This window comes from Pteropus medius, unplaced genomic scaffold, assembly GCF_902729225.1.
Source record: "Pteropus medius unplaced genomic scaffold, Ma_sr-lr_union100, whole genome shotgun sequence".
NCBI classification, from domain to species: Eukaryota; Metazoa; Chordata; class Mammalia; order Chiroptera; family Pteropodidae; genus Pteropus; species Pteropus medius.
In genome coordinates, this window is record NW_024342467.1 from 24358221 (window position 1) to 24379678 (window position 21458).

A 21458-nucleotide genomic window follows, 5' to 3' on the forward strand; every position below is an offset into this window, starting at 1 on the left:
TCTCATCAGCAAATGTTTCTCCAGCCGCAGCCTTGGCCCTGTTTTCCGAGGAAGCATTTGGATACGTTGAGAACTTTCTAAACCATTAAGCGCTGTTTTTTTTTTTTAAGTTGTCTTTTTTTTTTTCCCCTCTCACAGTTTTCTATAAGCAGAAGGGAGAAATCCATACGAGCTCGTAGTTGATTAATAGGAAGGACATGCATTTTATACAAATATTGCCCATAAAATTTTTTTTCTATAAAGGAAAATTTAGCAATTCCTTTGGACTTCTGGAGCACCTTTTCAGAGCATAGTACATTTAAAAATAACAACACACACACAACTTAAAAAACCTCTTTGATTGATCAGTTAGAGAATATAAATGGAATTCTGTGACACATGTTCTTCGGGGCCTGGCTTCTCTCACTTAGCATGATGGTCAAGGCTCATGCATGTTATAGCGTGTTCCAGCACTTCCTTCCTCTTTATGAATGAATATCATTCCATCGTGTGGATACATCATATTTTGCGTATTCATTCGTCAGTTGATGAACACTTGGGTTGTTTCCACATTTTGGCTATTAAGAATAATTTTGTTCTAAACAATTGTGTACGAGTTTTTGTGTAGACAGACGTATGCTTTGATTTTCTTGGCTATGTGCCCGGAGTGGAAATGATGGCTCATACGGCAAGTTGGCATTTAACCATTAGAGGAATAGCCACACTATTGTCCAAAGTGGTTACATCATTGTCTGTGCCGAGCAGCAGTATCGCGAAGGTTCTGATTACTGCACAGCTTCACCGGCACTTGTAATTTGCTGCCTTTTTCATTCTAGCCATCTTTGTGGGTGAGAAAGGATGTCTTATTGTGGTTTTAATTTGCATTTCCCTAATGACTAATGATTTGGGGCATCATTTTATGAGCTTGTTGGTCATTTTTATGTCGTCTGTGGAGACATGATTGCTTATTTTTTAGTAGAGTTATTTGTCTTTTTATTTTTGAGTCGTATTCTTTTTAAAATCTAGGTACAAGACCCTCATCAGCTATATTATTAGCAACTATTTTCTCCCATTCTGCAAGTCGTCTTTTCATTTCTTAATAGTGCCTTTCAAAGTGGAAAAGTTTTTAACTTAGATGAGGTCCAATTTATCTATCGTTTTCTTTTGTCGGTCTTGAATTTGGGGTCATATCTAATTATTTGCCAATCGAAGTCATAAAAATTTACCTCAATTTTTTTCTCGAATAGTTTTATTGTTTTAAGTCTCATATATATATATATATTTATATATATATATATATATATTTTGGTGGTGGTGGCGGTGAGATTCATGTGTCTTTTAATTCTGATTTTACTGTGTTTTACAGTAAGCGTGAGGAGTAAAGACAGTGATAGAATAAGGAAAAGGATGAAGAGAAAAGTATCTTGTAAATTCCTTGAACTATTCTTGTGCCATTTTCACTTTATCTTCACCTTTGGAGGCTGTTATTCATCTTACACAGTCGCCGATCTTTTTTTTTTTAACAACAATTATTATGGGTCCCCTTTTCTGATCATCCTCTACATTCGTTGTGTCTTCTTAGACATATAGAACCCAAATATCCTAATCTGTTGAACTTCAAACACTGATAGAGTATCTAACACAATACAACAGATAATGTATAGTTGGCAAGCAAGGTTATTTAAATACTCATGAAAACACTACACTCTCAACTCTATCTGCTTCAAGTGCAGGTAGAGCACGCTGAGTTTATGGGACATGAGCAGAAGTTACTCCCGAGAGCTTAAGGTAAAGAAACAGTGATAAACATTAACAGCAAAACTGTCACAAGGCAATAGTACGTTACTCTCTGTGGGGTAATCCAAGAGCTTTTTGCAAAATTGTATTAACATCAAAATATTCAATGAAATTGATCTAGGGGTAAAATAAGAAAGAACTAGAACGCAATTAGAATTAGGAAGCAACAGTTTAATCAACCAGGCCAGACTGAGAAAGAGTAGGCAAAGAAGGAAGGGAGCCTAGAGCTGAATTTCAAACACGAAATTGATGTGTGTTTGGGTGTTGTCTACGGCAAAAGGGGCCGTCAGGTTCCAATTGTACTGATACTAATTTCCTTTTTGTGATGATGAGCATAAGGAATCATCAATACTCCATGCCTTTACTCATGCCCCCTATAGACTGTGCAAGTTTTGATTCTAAGCTGGCATGTTAGTTTTTGACGATGTGGCTTCTCTCTACCGTGCATGTTGGAGATGAAGGACTGACCAGTCCGGTAGACTTCCAGCACTCGTACTGGTTACAGAGATTAAATAAACTGCACATGTAGATATGCGTATGTGGACTCAAAGGGTCGGCTTCCAGGACTTCTCACTTTTTGGCTCGTTATCAAACTTTAATATACTGTATGAATAATGTGCATTATTCATATAATCAAATAACGATAAACAATTGAGTATTTCACGTAGGAAAAAAGCAGAAAATTTATAAAGGAGACTCGGGTGAGAAATGACGAGTCTTACATGACTCCAAGGCACAGCTTCGATTTTGCTGCATTTTTTGTCTCTCCTTAGAATGCTTTTTTTTACAGGTCTGTGTCAGGGTTTTTTCTGCACGCACTAAAGGATTTCATATTTGTTTATATCTCTATGGAAAGAGGTAAATGCACTATTTTTAACTCAAGGTTATTGTAAAGTTAAGGAGATGTATCTCTTTTATGAGCTGGCTGTTCTGCTGGTTTCAATGATCTTTTTCCCCGTTATTCCCTAAAGCGCAAAGCAATTATAATGCTGTAAATATTTTAGTGATAGGATTTTGGAAGGCCATTTTCATGGATCATAAGTGAGTAATAATGAGTCATCCAAGTGACCATGGAGATAAACAGGTTCTTGGCTTAAATGAAGAGACGGTGCATTCCAGGAAGGGTCATCTTGCTAAGGTGCTCAGGGGCTTCAGTGAGGTCGCATAAGGAGTCAGAGCACTTCTCTATCATTGCTCTCTACTCAGCTTATATAAAATGTTGGCATAATGCTGATCTGAACCTCGACCGCTTTCCCTGCCCACGGAAGTTAATAACCTAAATAAATCATGAAGGAAATAGAAAGAAACCGCATTTTATGTTTTCTATTATCAGTAGGCCTCCAGGGACCACTTGATAGAATGGGTCTTCTTAAACACATTGGTAAAAAATGTACTTATGGTGCAAAAATAAAAAGTGACACCTTAGAAGTATCTATAAAACAAAGCTTTTGTTATGATGCTTTGTACACAAAACAAAACAAAAATGTTATCGAATTGTATGCACAGCATCGTGTTAGTCATTTACAATTATAAAAATATATCGAGGAATACACAGCGGATTGTATCAGCTATGCCTTTTGTTGGTATGAAGGTGTAATATTCTGTTTCTCACTGTTTCCAAAATTTAAAGTAAATAAAATGTATGTGAAATTAAGTGTTGCTAATGAAAGAAAACAGCAGATTAATTGAAAATCTTAGAGACTTTTAACATCGATGGTGCTTTTGACAAAGAAATATGACATTCACATTATGAGAGTCACTCTCGACTCTGAAAGGATTTCCAAACATTTGACTTGTCCCTGGACAAATTTACATTTTTTCAAGTATTTGATGAGCCATCAGGAAAGAGTTGCTGGAGCTTTGTGAGTAGGTGGCTTGCCCAAGACTTCGAAAGCCAAACTCGACTCACAAGAGCTTCCCGCTCCTTGTCATCCCATCTCAATAAATGACACCAGCATCACCAGGATTCATAAAGATGTATAAATCCAGTGATTTATGTAGTTGTAGTTCACACTTCCTATTTCCCTCTCTCTCTCCTCCCCCTTCTCTTTCATTCACGTTTTCCAAAAATTTCCCGTTGAATCAATTCTATTAATAACTTTTATTTATAAAGTATACCCACTTTTACATTCTCTCTCCACGTCTATGGCCATTTTGTCAATTAGTACAGATACAGTCATCTTACTTTGAGACAGATGACCTTCCAGTTTTCACTCCTTTGCTGCTTTCTATGCAGAAGCAACAATGATCTTTAAAAATAAATGTGTCATGTCACACTCATTTAATTCAGTTAATCCATTTCATTTGACTGTTTTTCTGTGTACCAGAATGAAAGTGTAACACCTTAAGAAAAGCAAAAGCTTGAAATCCTGGCATACTAGCAAACCCCACCTTTCCGATCTTGTCCGATATCAGTATTTTCTTTGTCCATGTCGCTCCACCAATGACGGAGGTTGAGAAAAAACAGTGCAAAATACTTTAAATAGAGGAGCATTAGTTATGATTTATTTAAAATGCATTAGAAGTAAAATTTAGAAAATTTTATATAAGAAGAAAGAAACCTTGGAAAAATAACAATAAGTTTGGAGAATTCATATCAGTGAAACTGCTGTGGTGCCACTTAATATTAATCTATGAATTTGTTAGCGATTTTTAGAATTTGTTATGAATTTGTTAACATTTTTTCTTTGAGAAATATGGAGAGAATGAGTCGATTTTGCCATCATTATTTTATTAATAATTATTGGATTTTAAGGTTACTATCATCCTACGAATTCTTGAGTCCAGATTGCATATGTAGTTGAAATAGAAGAATATTTTATTAGTAAAATAATTACTTAATGGAACAGACTTTACCAAACAGAAATAAACTGGAAACAATTTTTAAAAATTCTCATAAATCACAAGACTATAACTATGTCCTTTTAGCATAAATATGTCCATTAGTTTCCATTTCTTACACAATAGTACTGATATAAATGGAACCTATGAATAATTGGGCTGCATTATAGTCATTTGGGTGTACATAATCCCCACTGAACCAATCTATGTCCCCCAGTGTTCAACCAATAAGCCACCGAAAAGATGGCATAAATTTAGAGCATTTTAATTTTTATAGAGTCTTAGATTCTCTTATTTATGAACTTACTTTTTCAAATAGTCCTAACCTTATGTTGTGTTTTAATCTTTAACAGCGAAGGAGCAGTCAAACTCTTTGTTTTACTTGTCTTTATTTATTTCTATTTGTCCAAAACGCACGCACAGATTTTAAGTGCTATATAAGTTGTGTGTCCCTTTGCAGGGCCTTAAATTGCATTCTGTGATGACAACCGTCTGCTCAGTATCTTACTTATCTTTTCCACTGAAGCCACTTGAAATTAAAATTGACAGTAATGTTCTTCTGCAGGCGCTTATCCAGAAAGCAAAGTGTGTACATCTGTGTTGATCGAAAAGAGAGTACCTTAATACTTGTGTAACTTTCGTATTTAATTATAATGTTATATAGTACGCTTTGTAACACTGAAGTGATATTGCAGGAAAAAACAGATCTACTCCAGGAGACGGTGCGGATATTTCAGGAAATCTCGCCTCCATGTCAGAATATTAAACAGGAAATGTGGATATTTAGATTTCTTGAACCAATATAGAGGCTGCTTAGGATTATAATGGCGAAAACTCTAACTCATACAGTTAATAACTTTTATTAGTAAGGTATTTTAAATAAATGACTTCTTCCAACATCTCTGAAGGCTGTGTGATAAGAACGATACTATATTTAGATTTAGAATGCCTGGGTTTCAATTTTACCCTATGGCCTCTTCACCTAGTATAATTGGAACACGTGTTTAACCTCCCTGTGTCTGTCTGGGTCTTTGTCTAACGGGAAATGTTTACAAAATTAAATAATGCAGTGTGTTAAAATCTGTTTAGCAGCAAATAAACGTTATTAAAACAGAGCTGAGGATGCAGAGGTCTTCCTCTTGAACATTTTTTACTTCCTCCACCTGGGCTCAGAAGTATCTTTGGGGATCTTTAGAGTTGGGTAGAAGTTGGCAGGGAAATCATTGACATATGATAAGAAAAAGCGTTTTGAAAAATGCAGATCATCGTCCAATTGCCGTGTTTTTCAATAAAGTTGTATTCCTCATTCATGTGTGTTTGCAAAGTGAGCTTTATTCTCAAAACCAGAGCGAGCCCTGCTGATGGGATTGGCAGGCGGACGCTGTGTGTGCCGCCTGATGTCTTTTGCAAGGCGGTGGTGTCTTGCCCCAGTGCCGTCGGGAGCGTCGGCTCCCAGCTCACCGATGCTTTCTTCCCTGGGGATCGGGCAGGGAAGACGACCTGCTCCTGAGTCAGCCTCCATCCCATGACTAGTCCATGCGGGGTGCAAAGTCCGGTCCTTGGGCCTCTGCGCGGGGCGCGTGTAACTTGAGATGTCTGTTCCAGAATCCCCCGTAAGATCAGAGGGAGCCTCCTTCGCAGCTCAATCACAGTCCTTCCTGCGTTCAGGTCTGTTTCCCTCATCTCATCTAAGAGTTGCTTCCTGAAGATCTTCCATAAGTCTGTGTGCCACAGTCAGACTCAGAGTCTATTTTCAAACAACCATTCCAAAACTTTTCTTTCCGAGAGTAGCCATTGGGAGCAAACTACAAAATTGCATCTTGCAATTAAATCATCCGCTGGTTAACTGGCTCCCTTTGCTAGTGGTAGATAAAGTACAAATAGCCTTTAGGATGCTTCAATGGTACAACTGATAAAACCTTCACTTGGGGTGAAATGTGACAGGATGCCTGTGACTGGTCATTGGAGTGGGGGCGGGGGTGACTCGGGGGAAGTCAAGTTCTCTGGTCAACTAGAGAGGAAGGTCTCAAGTGTCTGAGGTGTGGGAAAGTAGTTATAACACCACAGAATTCAATATCTGTTGTTGGGTGCCAATGATGTTTTTATTCAATTGTTGTCAACGACTATACTTTTATTACCCAAATATGTTTAAATTTATTGATTTTTATTTTATGGAATAGCATTCAGTCTATCTTTGTAACTATCTTATATTTACATATATTTTAAAAAACATATTACGCTGGTTTTGAGTGGAATCTTTTATTTGTGTCAATTAGGTCAATTTTATTGATCTATGTCTCACGTTGATTATTGAGAAATTGTTATTGAAACCACTAGATATGATTGTAGATTTGTTTACTCTTTTTTTACTGTGTCAGTGTATGTCGTATATATCTTGAAATCGTGTTGCAAGGTATATATAGACTTGGTCTTGTAAATTGACCCGTTTGCCATTATGAAATGTTTTTCTTTATTCCTCATGATTTTCTCTGCACCTGAATGTATTTCGTTTGATATTAATACAGACGTTCTTGTCTTATTTATTTTTTTATTGTGATAAAATATATATAGCCTATAATTTACCATTTTAACCACTTTTAAGTGTACAGTTCTGTGGCATCAGAATACTTCTATTGTTTGGTCAATGAAACTCCTGAAGTAGAGATACCTGATTTTTTAAAAAACACCCCAGATTTATAATCCACACTCACAGTAGGTCGCCTGTGTAACTTACTGTGTTTATAGATTGTGCTTCGTATCATGGAGACTCTATGCTAGGATATATCGTGTTTTCCTTTAATTTCCATTTTGTTCTATCTAGTTCTATTTAGTGTCCTAATTTAAAGAGTATACAATGTCATATACAGTTGTAGATTATAAAATGAAGGGTATGTATAAAATAAAAATGAAGGATTTTATAAACGTTTGTGAATATCTGTTCATAACTATTACTGTAAATTTTTTATAAAATAATTTTGAAATGTCAAGAAAATATATCTAAGAGCTAAATATGTAGTAAATTCAGTAACACTCTGGGAACTTGGAGGTGACCATGATCTCTGTAGGCAAGGGCAGGCAGGTGTGTGGGAAAGTTAAGAAATTATCATCTTGACAGAAGGGGCCCTGGAGCTGGTCCCTTAAAATTCAGCCACTGTGTTGATGGAGAAGATTAAGAAAGACATTAAGGCCAGGGATTCGGTGTGGGAACGAGAAGGGGAATGATATGAATCGAGTCGCAACCCAAGAGGGGTCATGGGGCTGCGCTCAGCATTGTGGGAAGCTGGCCAGCTGCGAGTGGCACGGGACTTCCGCCAGTCTAAAGGGTTAAAACGTCGTAGCATGGGTTCCGTTCCGTTTGCGGAACAGATGACATTTTTGGGTAGTGAGACATCAAGCCAAAAACATGGTTCGTTCACATATTTAATGCACCTCTACATCAAGATTTCCAGTGCCATTCCCTCAAGTTATTGGTTTGTTAGAGCCACCGGTTATGTCATCGAGTCTCAGATTCTGGTGATTTTCTCTGCACACAACTTTGCACTTTGGCAAGGTAACATGATTTAGTCCTAAATCCGACTAGAGACTTTGAAAAATGAAAAAAAAATGCAAAATGTAAAACATATATATATATACTTTATATATATGTATGTATATATATTATATATACACACACACATACACATGACTTTACACCCGTAACGTCAACATTTGTATCTCCGGAAATGTCTGCGCACAGACACAGATTTCTAACTGTTTATTCAATGTGAAAATAGATCTGTTCCAGAGGAAGCCTTGATTTTCCGCCCAAATCTGCTTCTCGCTCTGTCGTTCCTATCCCAACGAATGTTACCATCATCCATCTCTTGTCGGAAGCGAAGTCCTGGAAGTCGTCCTTGACCCCTGTCTCTGTCACCCACTATGCCACATTTACCCAAGTGCTCTAGATTTTCCCCGCTGTGTTTTCTTAATTCTGTTTACCTCCTTCCGTGCGTGACGGAAGGAGCTACTCCCCTCTCCAGCCTGGATGCTGCCGCGCGCTCAACTGTTTTCTCGATGTCCTTTCTCGCCTTTTTAATCGACTCAAAACCAGAATGAACTTTGAAGCAACACACCTATCGCCATCCTCCTTAGAACTTTCAGGTAATTTATTATTTGATGAAATATAACGATCAAAATGATTCACAGCAGGCTTCAAGTTCTATACCTCCTACACATGAATCTACCTCCAGCTTAAATCAGCCTGTGTGTGTCTTCTTTCTGTCCCTCATAAGTAACATGCACCCTCCTTGCTAGTTGATTTCTCTGTCTATAATAAATGTTACTTATATCTCTTCTTTTTTTCTAATGACACCATTCTTATCCTCCTTGACCTGATTAGAATTCTGTTAATGAATCTCATGGATTTTATCTCATGGTATCTTTATCCACTTACTATAGTAAACTCACTATGTTGTGGCTTTATTCTACATCTTCCTCTTTTGTTTACAAATTAGCAGAGGGACAGCCGTAGGGTAGATACTCGGTCACTATGGTTGAAAGAATAAACAAATGGTGACAGGTGAAAGGCACAGATGAAATGTCTGAAGAAATATTTGTTCTTTTGGGAACTAGGGAAGTCAAATCCATTTTGATTTCTGGCCTCACATATTCAAGAGTGTGATTTAACTGCACACGAAACGAATTATAGTCTTGCATGGAGGATTGTTTGGTTCTTATTAATAATGCCCAGTGACATGAAAACGGCTTGCAAAATCCTAGAAAGCCCGCGGAGGCCCCAAACCCTGAATGTCATATGCCTACACTCCATAGAGACTAATATCAAATGATTAACTATTTCTATATATAAATCAGGTTTTGACTGAGGGAACTGCTAAGCTGTATTTGAAGCCAGCACCACAGAGAGAATCCTAAGGTAGGGACAGTGAACCCACGTTACAGAAAGAACTCGCTAACACACACTTTTAGGGACTCGGTGTACATCCACAGGTACGATCCTTTAACGAATAGGCGATCAATTCTTAATAGACTTTGCAATACTCAGTTGCTATTCCTAAAAGATTTAGGAGGTCTTATCACTCATAGTTAGATGAATCATGTATATTATTAGAAGCGTATTTACCACTTTTGAATTTAAGTTTAATGGGAGTACCCTAAAGGCAGGGACCTGTCTGTATTGTCCATTACTGCCTTGTCAGTATCTGGAAAAGTGACAGAGCCAGAGCGGTTGCTAGTTGTTCAATGAAATTATTTAAATTAAACAGCCGTGCTGTGTGTACGGGTGTTCATTCATGTAACACGGATTTATTAAGTGCCCACTACGCGCAAAGAAGTATGTCCAGCACCGATGACGGAAGAGAGAACCACATCCTTCCTATCCTCAGGGGCCCCACATTCAGTGGGAGAGATTATAACGCGTTCATATTGGAGAGACGGATAGAGCGAATTTTGATTCTTTGAGTAGAAAACAACTGTTATACACCTTAAAGGAAGAAACAGAAACCAAGAGGAAGATGCATCCTGGGAGAAGCAATGCCTAGGAAGTGCAGGTGATTGCAGCAGGAGCTGGTCCTCCAAGGAACCACAGAGGCTGTCTGCTCTCGAGGCTCATGGTCATGAAGGCCCGTGGGTCGGTGTGGGTTTTAAAAACCTCATCCCAGGGGATGGGTCAGAGACTTGACATTGATGGGCAGGTCATGGAAGCAAAAAGGACACTTACGAAAGACTTCTCTCCTCAGTTGCGTGAGTAACATTTTCGGTGGTCAAAATTAAGGGGATGAATGCAGGACACTATTGTAGTGGGGTTGAGTGGATGTTCTGTCCTGGATATCTGATTTTGGAGGCTGAAGATTAGGAGAGAAATCTAAACTTTAGGATTGGTTCGATAATCACTGGGATAGAAATTGATGAAAATTAATTCAGAGGCAGAACGTTGGAAATAGAAAGATTTAAGCCATATATGAACATTATAAGAGGCAGAGGCCAGTTTTAAATGAGCATATTAATTCCCATGCCACAGGAACCAAAGAGAAAAAAATTTTAAGAAGGCAGAAATCTTCGACATAAATCTCAATTAATGTAAGTGGATATGATATAAAAGAGATATGGCTTTTAATGTTTGCTAGACAAAGAGAGGGGTCAGAGAATATATGGGTTTGATGAAGTCATGATATTATACAGTGACATAGTATCTTTCGAGTAGAGAAACCAACTGTAAATATCGAGACAATGTTATTATCCTAGATTTTTTCTAATTCTCTAAAATGAGAATTACACTCATCTCTAGTCTTGTTGGACTAGGAATTGTAATGATTGAGCAACTGAAAATGAAGGGGCCTTTGAAGAAACAGTTATTTTTCTAGTTTTAATAAAAATCTCAGAGAATTCTTTAATCCGCAGTGCGAAATTGACAGACAGAGCGAAAATGGTTCCTCTTCTCATCCTTTCTTCTTTGTTTCTCTCCTTGCTTGTTTTGAAGCTAGAAGGACTGGTAGGTCAATCCATATATTTCTTGTATCGTAACTCAGTCTGCCCAAGAAGTTGTAGGCTTCTCATGTCATCCTTTAATAAATGAATCGTAATATAATTACCCCTGGCCTTATGCGGTCTCATTCATCATTCCCTGGAAACTTTTAAGCTATATGCCAGAAAGTACTAGGTGTTCAGGTATGAAGAAAATACAGGTTTGAACTTGAGGGGCTCCCAGTCTCATGGAAGACAGAAATGCCAAGTGAAAAAATAATAATGAAAAATGAGGAAAATTTCTACAGGTAACGTGATAAAATAAGTCAAAAGAAGAAGTCCGAAAGAAAGAATGATTCAGGCTCTCATTGTTGGGAGGAGAAAATAATGCGCAGAGGGAGATACTTTTTGAGTTGTATATAAAATATCAGTAGGCGTTCGTCTGGCCCGCGATGGGCGGGCGCCGGGCCGTATAGAATCCCAGGCGGTTGGCCTCGCATCTGAGACAGTCTTCGAAGAGTTTAGAAGGTAGAGAGGAGATGTGCTTTGTCTATTTCCAAATATGTGATTTTTTAGATTTGAACCAGCTTTCTAGTAATTACAGCTTTTTACAATCTGAGTGAATAACAGCTAATTCCGTGGTGTTTAGTACATCATCCTTGTCTTTTGAAGAATTCGGAAAATATCCTATTAAACCGAACTTAATTTATGCACATACAAATCATGTTACGTTTTTTTTTACATAATCCAGACAGTTCTTTGTCAGATCATTATTCCCTTCTTATTAAATGCTTTCTTATCCCTATTCGGAATATATATCTGATATAAGCGCATCTTTACATTTTTATTTAATTTGATAAAAAATTAAGCAAATCTATCTTTTGTATCGTGTTCACTTTATCCTCACAGTTGCCCTTTGATGAAATCATCAGCCTCGTAATTATAGTCGCACAATTGATTACTGATGTTCCTTTACTAATGATGAATCTCTTTGTTTTTAATAGGGTGATTGCTGTGCAAATATGGGCTTCAGGAGCTAACACCCCAAGTAAAATATCAAAGAGTTTTGCTAACACTTCGGCGTCAAATAAGGAGTTTTCTGGGTTTCGGGGAACTTGGCTTGGCGCATCAGCCGGCCTGGAGATTTGGTGCCTTGGTTGGCAAGTCAGCCCTTTCTCTGAACTTGATCTTGGTACTTACCTTTATGAAATTGAATTAGACATTTCTTTTAAAACCATGTCTAACAAAGATGCAGAAAAGAAAACTAGTTTGAACTCCATTTCAGGCGCGAACAGCATTATGTAATGAGGTCAACATTGGCAATTGCGTTTCACTCAGTAACGCTTTTAATTACCGTTCGGCTCTCCTCAGAGCCTGTGGATTTTACTGATGCCAGATCAACAGCTGACAGCCAAGCGCGGGCAGCCTCATGGATTCCTGTTGCCTGATTAAAGTACAGACACGTTGCTTTTCCCACTGTGGCTCCAAGAAAAATAAGTTTTGCTCGTAGTTTCAGAGTCAAAGCCCGTTTTGTTCTAAACAGACCGATAAAATTACATCATGGTTTCCGCATATCCTGTGTATCCTTGTGTCGAGAGCACACAGGTACTTTGTTGAGCTCCGTTCAATGAAGCAAGGGCACTCGAATGAACACATGACGCAGAGTAAACGCAGTCTGTTGGTCTGGGTGGGTCTGGCTAACTCTTGGCACACACGACGAAGAGCTGATGACTCACACGTTCAGAACGCGTGTCCTCTCGCCCTTCCTCAGCCCCGTCCCCTTTCCACGCCCCTTTTCCACATCAGCCCTGAAATGACAGCTGGAGGGGAGGATGGATGGGCCCGGCCCGCTGATCTCCTGGCTCCCGGTGACATTTCTCTCCTTTGGAGAGTTTCATCCCTATTTGCTAAATACACAGTGACAAAGTAAATCAATGACAAAATTAATTGCAATCAACCTTAGGCTTTTTTGTTCACCCTCCAGCAGTCCTCCTGCCTCCTGTGGAAAGGGCCGTCTCATCGATCACGTACGTTTCTGTTCTCACCTCAGCGTTTCTGAATGAAACATGGCAGAGGGAGCAACGAAAACCAATTAAAAGATGATATTTACACTTCCTCTTTTTTTTTTTTTTTTTAATGCTTCAGGTTTAAATCCTCAGCATCTCTGGCCAAGAGAAATAGGCCAGTCGGTAGAGCGTCGGTGAAGGGAGTTCCTTAATGGAATAAGTGAGTCACTTAATGGACCTGTCCAGACTAGCTGGAACGTATCAAGTGTCTGCATTTTGGAAGCATCGAGAGATGCGAAAAAACATCTCTTGGCACCAATAGATCTCTCTTGAGTTCCTTCATTTTTGACACAAATGGGCAAACAGTTTGTCAGGATTTCTCCCCCAAAAGGTAACATTTCCAGAATCTGCAACATGAGTAAAGAGATGTTTACTCAATAGGCAATTGCCATTAAAACCTACAGCAGTATGCCCTCCCCCCCACCCCACTCCCCGCCAAAAAAAAAAACCAATCTAACAAAAAACACCACTCAGAGGTTGCTGGGAGGAAGAAATCTGGGATCAGCTGTGCCTTTCTCCCCGCTCAGCAACGTCGCTGCAGAGAACAGTCTGCTCTCTGAAATACAATTTTCTCAGAATCAACTTAGAGACCACGTGTACTCAAGCAGATGTCATTCTTACATGAATCAGAGCGTATCCCATTTTGTATTTAAAATATTTAAACATCAATATTTAGAGTTTTGTCTGCACAAGAGGAGGATTAAGCAAAATGTTTACTGTAGATTTATGGATATAATTATATTATCCCAGGGCCTTTTAAAAGTTAAGAGGTTTTCTACTTGCATCACAGATGAACATTTTCAGGATTCGTAACTGAAGAACTGTAAAAATTGCAAAGGAAAATCTTGCTTTTACGTTCTAATTTGAAGAATTAGGACGGACCATTTCGATGGTGTTTGCTTTTGAAGCCGACATAGGCTTTACTTAAAAACAAAAGTCGTTTTTATTCTCCTGTTTAGGCGAATTATGTGTGCTCTTCTCTTCCTCAGTGAATCTAAGATTTTTCTGTGTTCGGTGGTGATACAGAATTCAACATGCGGCCGTAATATCGTCTGTTAGGCAGCCTATGAGATGGAAAAACTGTGAAAGGAAAAGAAAAGACACCAGAAACTTGTTTAAAAGGCTTAAAGAAATCTTCTCTGTCTCAATGCAGTTATATCATAGCACAGATGATTTTGCTTCGGGCTAAGAGAAGACCCCGCATTGACCTAGTCCCGTCGCGTGCACAGCTATCCCTCTTGACTTCTGCATCTCTACCTTAGCAGAATGACAGCCACAGATAAAATGAGGTGACACTTTGCTTTATTGGATTCATCGGAAAGAAGAGTTTCTACGCCGGTTCTATTTTAGGGTCACAATGTAATGAATTTCTATAAAAAAAAAATATGCGTAAGAGTGAATAAGGGTAAATAAAATGTTACGAGCTGAGGCTGTTCGTCACAGACGCAAGCACGGTGCGAAGATGCACCTCACACACCAGCGCAGGTGGCGTCTGCTGGCGGCAGGGGAGCCAGGTGCACGGAGGGCAGGGGGCGTCACCTGCTGATGTCTGGAAAGGCAGTTGGCAGGTTTCAAGGCCAAATCCGTCATCGTGGCCCACTATGGCCCGAACCTGCACTCCATAAAACTTTAGGAAGTCATAGAGTGCCAAGTCTTAATCCCAAATCAGCAGCACCTGGTGAAGAAATTGACGTTTCCTCTGAGCAATGATAAGAGTGAAATGTAGATGGCTGTCAGATGGAAAAGTTCAAAGGAGAGGGGTGTGTGTGTGTGTGTGAGAGAGAGAGAGAAAGAGAGAGAGAGAGAAAGAGAGAAGGCAGAGAGAAAGAGAGAGAGAGAGACAGAGACAGAGAGACAGAGAGACAGAGAGGCTCGATCAGATCAATGACCAAAAGAACAGCGAAAAAAAAAAAATGAGGGAAATAGCTGAGAACACCTTGAGAGATGTAAAACGGTCCATACAGAGTTTAAATAGCTAAAACTCAGCATCGCAGCTCACACATTTGAGTAGAAAGGAAACAAACAAACAAAAAACAGACTAAAAGAAGGAGCGATTAAAATAATCATAATACACGTCGTCAAACATATACACAGATTTTTGGAAGATTTCATTTCAATGTTCTTCAAATGAGAGAGAAGTGGGTAGTACATGGGGTAGAAAACCATTTTCCCCCAAGAAATGACTTCAATCCCAGAAGGAAGGTCACCTAAACGTTCCTAAACATTCTTAGTGCCGAAGAAAGCCAGTTGTTAGACAAGCTGGGGCTGCCGGGGGCTCTGAGGCTGGCTCCACCGCTGTGCCCACCTCCGGGAGTGACGCAGGCGTGAGGACCGCCACTTCCAGCGTTTTGTTTTTTGTTTTTTGTTTTTCCTTCCTGAAATTTCTGCTAGTAAAGGAGAATAGTAATTTTAAAACACAGGCTGGCGTTCCCAAGAGCAAACTCGCTTCGAAGACTTTTGATTTATCTTAAAGGCTCCAGCATCACTGACGTTGATGGGTCTACCGTAGACCCGCATTTGCTTTAAGTTGGTGGCTTATGCGGACGCCGCGGGGACATGCGTCTCGGGAACAGGTTCAAGGTACGTGTAGCTTGAAAACGTGGCTCAACGCTACACGGACCGAGAACACTTCCAAACCATTCTGGGATGAGAGATGCTAGTCTGTGATGAAATAATAAATTAGCGTCCCGTCATCGAGGGGCTCCTGATCGGCAGGCCAGCATCCCCGTCTGCCCCTCCCTCGCTATGCAGCTCATACCGAGTTAATTCATCGTGCAGGGTCTCAGTCACTCTGTGTCACTTATGCCAAGGGGTGTGCGTCAAGCTTTTCTTCTCACTGTGGCTGCTGCGGGCACAGCCAGGTGTCCCCACGGCTTCTCTGAGTCCCCGCTCTGCTCAGGCACCATGGTGACAAGGCTGCTGCTCAGCAGGTGAGGGCATCTTCCCAGCCCATGGGGCTCAAGCTCCGGATCCCACCTCCCGGGCCTGGGTTTGTCCCCATTTTATTGAGGAGTAAGTTCTGCAATGCGGAAGGAGATTTCACCCCAGGGAGGCGGGCTGCATTAAAACACCAGCTCCACTGTGACCCGCAAGCCATTTTACATCGTCGTCGTCATCATCATCATCATCATCATCATCCTGTGTCAATTCTCTGAGCAAAGCGTGGCCCCTCCAAACCAAAGGCTCTTCTCGCCCGGCTATGTGTCGCTCCATGTTTGGCCTGCTGTCTTGTTTTTCAACAGAAAAAAATGTAAACTGATCCTAAAAATATTACTGGCGACTTATGTCAATCAAAACGAAAACTTTTCTAGGGTTTTGTGGGGGAGAGTAGAGTAACTGCAGCTTCTGAACACTGGAAAGACTTGGAATCCTCATCCATCTCCCACCCAGGGGAGTGGAACTAACCTTAGGGCGATCTTGTGGAAAAGAACAAACAAGCAAACACACACAGAAAATGTAAAAGCCCACTGACTGTGGGGTTAGACATTGTGCCTTTTCATCCTGGCTTTAGATAACACTGCACCCTGGGTCAAGGCAATTAGCCGGCTCAGCCAGCCCGGGCGCCACGTGAAGGAAGCACACAGGTCATGCTCACTAGCACTGAGCTTCGTGGGTGTTCCATGCCCCTCGGCTGTGGCTGTGGCACCACCAACACTGCACGTGGCACCCCGTGACTTGCTCGGTTTATAACTGGAAGTTCGTGCCTCTTAGTCTCCTCCTTGTTTATCCATCCCTCTCCTGCCTCTGGAAATCATCGGCTGGTTCTCTGTGTCCGTTTCGTTTGTTTCTTCATTTGGTTTCTTTAGATGTCACGTAGAGAAATATGGTACCATTTGAAATGTATTTCACTGAATTTTTATGAGCTATTGAGAGAATGAGACTTTGTGGCTTATGTAACAGTGAGGCCAGAGGCCGGTGACGGAGGGCTTGGGGAGAAGCTGTCAGCGCTCGACGGAGTGTGTAAAGTTCTCCTTTGTTTGAAAGTCGATGTGCAGAGAAGCCCATTGCGGTTGAGATGCTGCAGAGGTGTCTCGGGCGTTCTACAGCTGTTACCAGTTTGTGGCTGTTACAAACAGCAACTCTTTTACAATACCTATGCGCACTCCCGTAGATGCGTGTGCATTCCCGTGTGTGCGTGTGCACTACCATAAGGCGTGTACCCAGGAGTGGAGTTTCTGGGCCACGGGGCGTATGTGTATACTCGACTTTCGTAGACGCTTTAAAACCGTATTTTAAAGTAGTCATAGCAATTTAAACTCTCACCAGCAGTAAATAAATGTTCTCGTTTCTCCACACACTCACCAACACTTGATGTGTAACTGCAGATTTTTAGCCTCTGGATGGTCGCAACTGCTGATTCAACTTTGCATTTCCTCGAGGGGCTCGTGTCATGGAGAGTGTTTGTATACATTTATCAGATGCATGGATACATTTTATTTTTTCTGTTGGATGTCTGCCTTTTTTCACTCATGTGAACGGGTTGTTTGTTATACACTCTGAATATGAGTTATTTGAAAATTAAATCTGTTACAAATGTCTTCTTCCACTTTGTGACCAAAAACTTTCACATGTACTTCCATGATCCATCACTAATTGTATGTGTGAAGTAGGGCTGAGTATTCGCCTCGATTTTCCTATGGTATATAGTTTACTGAGAAGACTATCTTTTGTCCTGTATTGCAGTGATATCCTGTTTTTGTTTTTTGTTTTTTTTTTCAGTTGCTGTTGTTGTTTGGTAAATTATGTAAATGTATATGTGTCAGATTATATCTACAATTTATATTTTATTCCATTTTTCAAATTTTCTATTCTGTATCAATATCTCCCTGTCTTAATCACTTTCAATTTCAAATAATTATTGGTAAGAGATAGGTAATTCCTCCAGATTTTTTCTTCTTCAAGATTTGCTTGATTGTTTTTGGCTAATTTTATTTTCATATCAATTGTAGTATTAGTTTTCCAGTATACACAAACCTGGATATCTTGCCTTTTAAACTTGCTTAAAGTTTTGAAAAATAAAATTTTATTATATTTATTTGTTAAAAATCTACAAATCTCAGTCTTAAAGTTCTAGCCATTTCATGACATTAGACAGGGTACATAAGTATTAAATAAAATATTTGATAACTTATGTTGTCTCTATATTCTTTATAAACCTAACTTTGTAAATTATCTCCGATTTATTGTTTTAATGAAAAATTGTGTAATAACTTTGTTTCTTTAAGTTTTTATTCAAATTTTCAAACAAATTATCAAATAAGTTTTTATATTACACACAGTACACATTCTGTATTACTATGAGGTTAGGAATTTGGTAGAGAAGCAACGAGAGATAACATTTTAAAAAAGATTGACGGGACTGGCTGGATGATTGCAGTGGTCACTTCTAAATCTAGTATTCTATTATTATTAGCTTAAATTTGTTGAATAATTAATTAAGCAAAGAACTTGTTTTTGTTCAAGGTCATAGAAATTGTAAATGATAAAAGTAAAAAAACAAATAAACAAGCAATATTATATGACTGTCGCTCAGACATTGTATTGATATGACATGCTATGAATTTAAAAATCGAGTTCAGGAAAAATGGAATATATCTTTACTATAAGTACTAACTCATTTGGTCCTAAAATGGGTTAAAAAAGGAATAAAGAGAATTTGAATGGTGTTAGTATATAAGCACTTTGAAATGAATGATTTTAGGTAATATATTTAGATAAATAATTCTTTTTCAAAAAATTTGAGAATCCAAATTCTTATGATTGAATGTGAGTTATTATTTTTTATTCCCTAGAAACCATTCACAGCACTGGTATTTATTAAATAGTTGCAATGTATTATCTCTTTGATTTTTTGTTTTGTTTTGTTTTCAAGCTCCAAAGCCCATACTATAATTTAAAAATTATAGAGAGGACTGTTGACTACTATATAAGAAAGCAGAAACCAACTCGGATTCAGAATTCCATTTTTAATGCACTTCTACCAAATAGAGGGACACGATCGGAAGCTTATAAGGAACTTACTTCAGCTAGCAGGGAGATGGAGAAACAGATTTCCAGAGACCAGGAAGAAACGTGTCTGGGGAGGCTTAAACAAGCTTTGTGACACCTACCTTTCTTGTATACATACGTACATTACATTTCGTTCATGGCAAGAATGTAAGAGCCGAGCACCATTGAGGCTCTTTGCTCTAGGGAATAACTTCTGGGCCCAGCAGGGCCTTCTGCTGCCACACTAATGAATCATGACTTGTTTCCCAAAGGAACTGTTTACTTCAGGACGACCTTTGATTAACCTGCTCAGGTCAAAAATATCAAAAGAATAAACAACAGCCAAGAAAATCAAACGTTCCCGAGAGAAAACATGGGCGCAGAGATCAAATCGACAGGGCTTTTGACACTCAGACTCATCAGGCTCATGAAAGTCCGAGTCACGGACGTTTTCTAGGCTGTGTTGCGGAAAGCACTGGTGGACATTGTCACAGATCGCTCAGACTTCTCCCCATGCGCGTGTGCCGCTGGGCCCCGCGGTGCGCACGTGACCCTGCCGCAGCCCGAAGCTGGATGATATCATGTCTCTAATCATGTGCAGAGTGCTGACATGTTTTATTAATATGTTTCGTACACTTTAGCCAAGACGTTAATAAAAAATGAGACAATCAGACACAATGGTGCTCTCTGTTGCCGCCTGCTTGACGGTGCTATTGTAATGTCTGCTGTAAACGTTCTCCTAGGTCATGTTCGAAGTCCTTTTGCTAAGCCTCGTCTCTGGGACGACATGGGGATTGCTTAAAGTCTGAGGACACCATCCCGAGTCTACTCTGAAATACCTGAGCTCGTGTCTCTCTACTTTCTAATGTTCTCCGTGTCATTCAGAAATGAAAATGATGGATGAGAACACTAGCCAGTTGACTTAATAGTGCTGTCACGCTAGTCTACGTTTTAGACACCCTCAGCGAGCAAAGGTAAAGTGGTTTTAATAAAAATCCCATACTCCCACTTTAAAAAAGTTGTATTACCGGATAAATTCAGAGTAATTGGAATATATGTCTACTCTTTATCCTCAATTCTAATGTAATCATCTTATTATGGCAATATGAATTAATTTTAAGTCATTTTGAACGTTGTCTAGTTGATCACTAGGTGAGAAGTTAACCATTTGATATAAAAGAAAGAAATACAGCTCAATAAACATAAATAAATACTCCATAAAATCTTCTAAAAGCCAGAAACTCCAGTGAGACAAAAACCTGTTTTGATATACTGATGTGTTGCTTCTATCACTAAGGAGAGTTTATAAAATACAATTAATCATGATATCACAACTGCCTCATTAAACACATACTACGTAATTCAATTTAACTTACTTTTTCGATAAGTTTTACGTATCTAGATTTGGCTCTATGATGAAGATGTAACGCGTTCCCTTTTAAGGTCAAATGTATTTTCATACATCTGACGGCAAGGAAATCTAAGGCAGCTTATTCTTCATTTCGGAGTTTGAACATATGAATGTGTAGCTTTAGTTATCATCGGTTTCCCAAAAGCCATAATTTCATTTATCGTAACCAAATCAAACTCTTCATCAACGCATTATGCTATTCTGTAACTTTTCGTATAGGAAATTAAAATGAATGTTTCTGAAACCATCAAGCATTCCCTCAGACACAATAATCAAATAACATATCTATCATATCCATCCAGCGGTTTCCTCGTTGATTCGTTTTTAGTGACAAAGTCATTTTGTCTCTTATCTGCGTGCCAAGACCCCAAACTGTCTGTATGTCACTTCCTAACTGTATGAGTAGAAAGAAAATAGGGAGGGGAGATGTAAAATCATAATATATTTTCAGTTCAGTCAAACTTTGACATTGAGATAACAAACTAATATTTTTCATTTAGTGCTGTCAGTTTTGAAGACACTTACTCTGAATTGGAAATTCACATTAGAAATATTACTTGCTGGAGATTTGTATGGACACTAATGAAATCATTACAAGGCGCTTGTACAGGGGCTCAGCCAAATTACCTTTATTTCCATACAGACCTCTCAATAGTCATGCCAGGATAATAAGAAATGATTTTTTTTTCAGCCATAGGAAAATGGCTGGCAAAACAGGGACGCTCAAGGAAGTCTGCGGCACATCACTTCTAAGAGGAGGAAAGCAGAGAGATAAACGACAACAAAAGATTTGAAACGTCAGAAGCTTTCACTTTCTCTTAGACTTTTCATTTTCCTCAAGGCCACACACTGATAAAACGCAAAAATTAAGGGGAATGCACACAAAACTACCAGCTCCTGCTAGTGACAGGCCACAC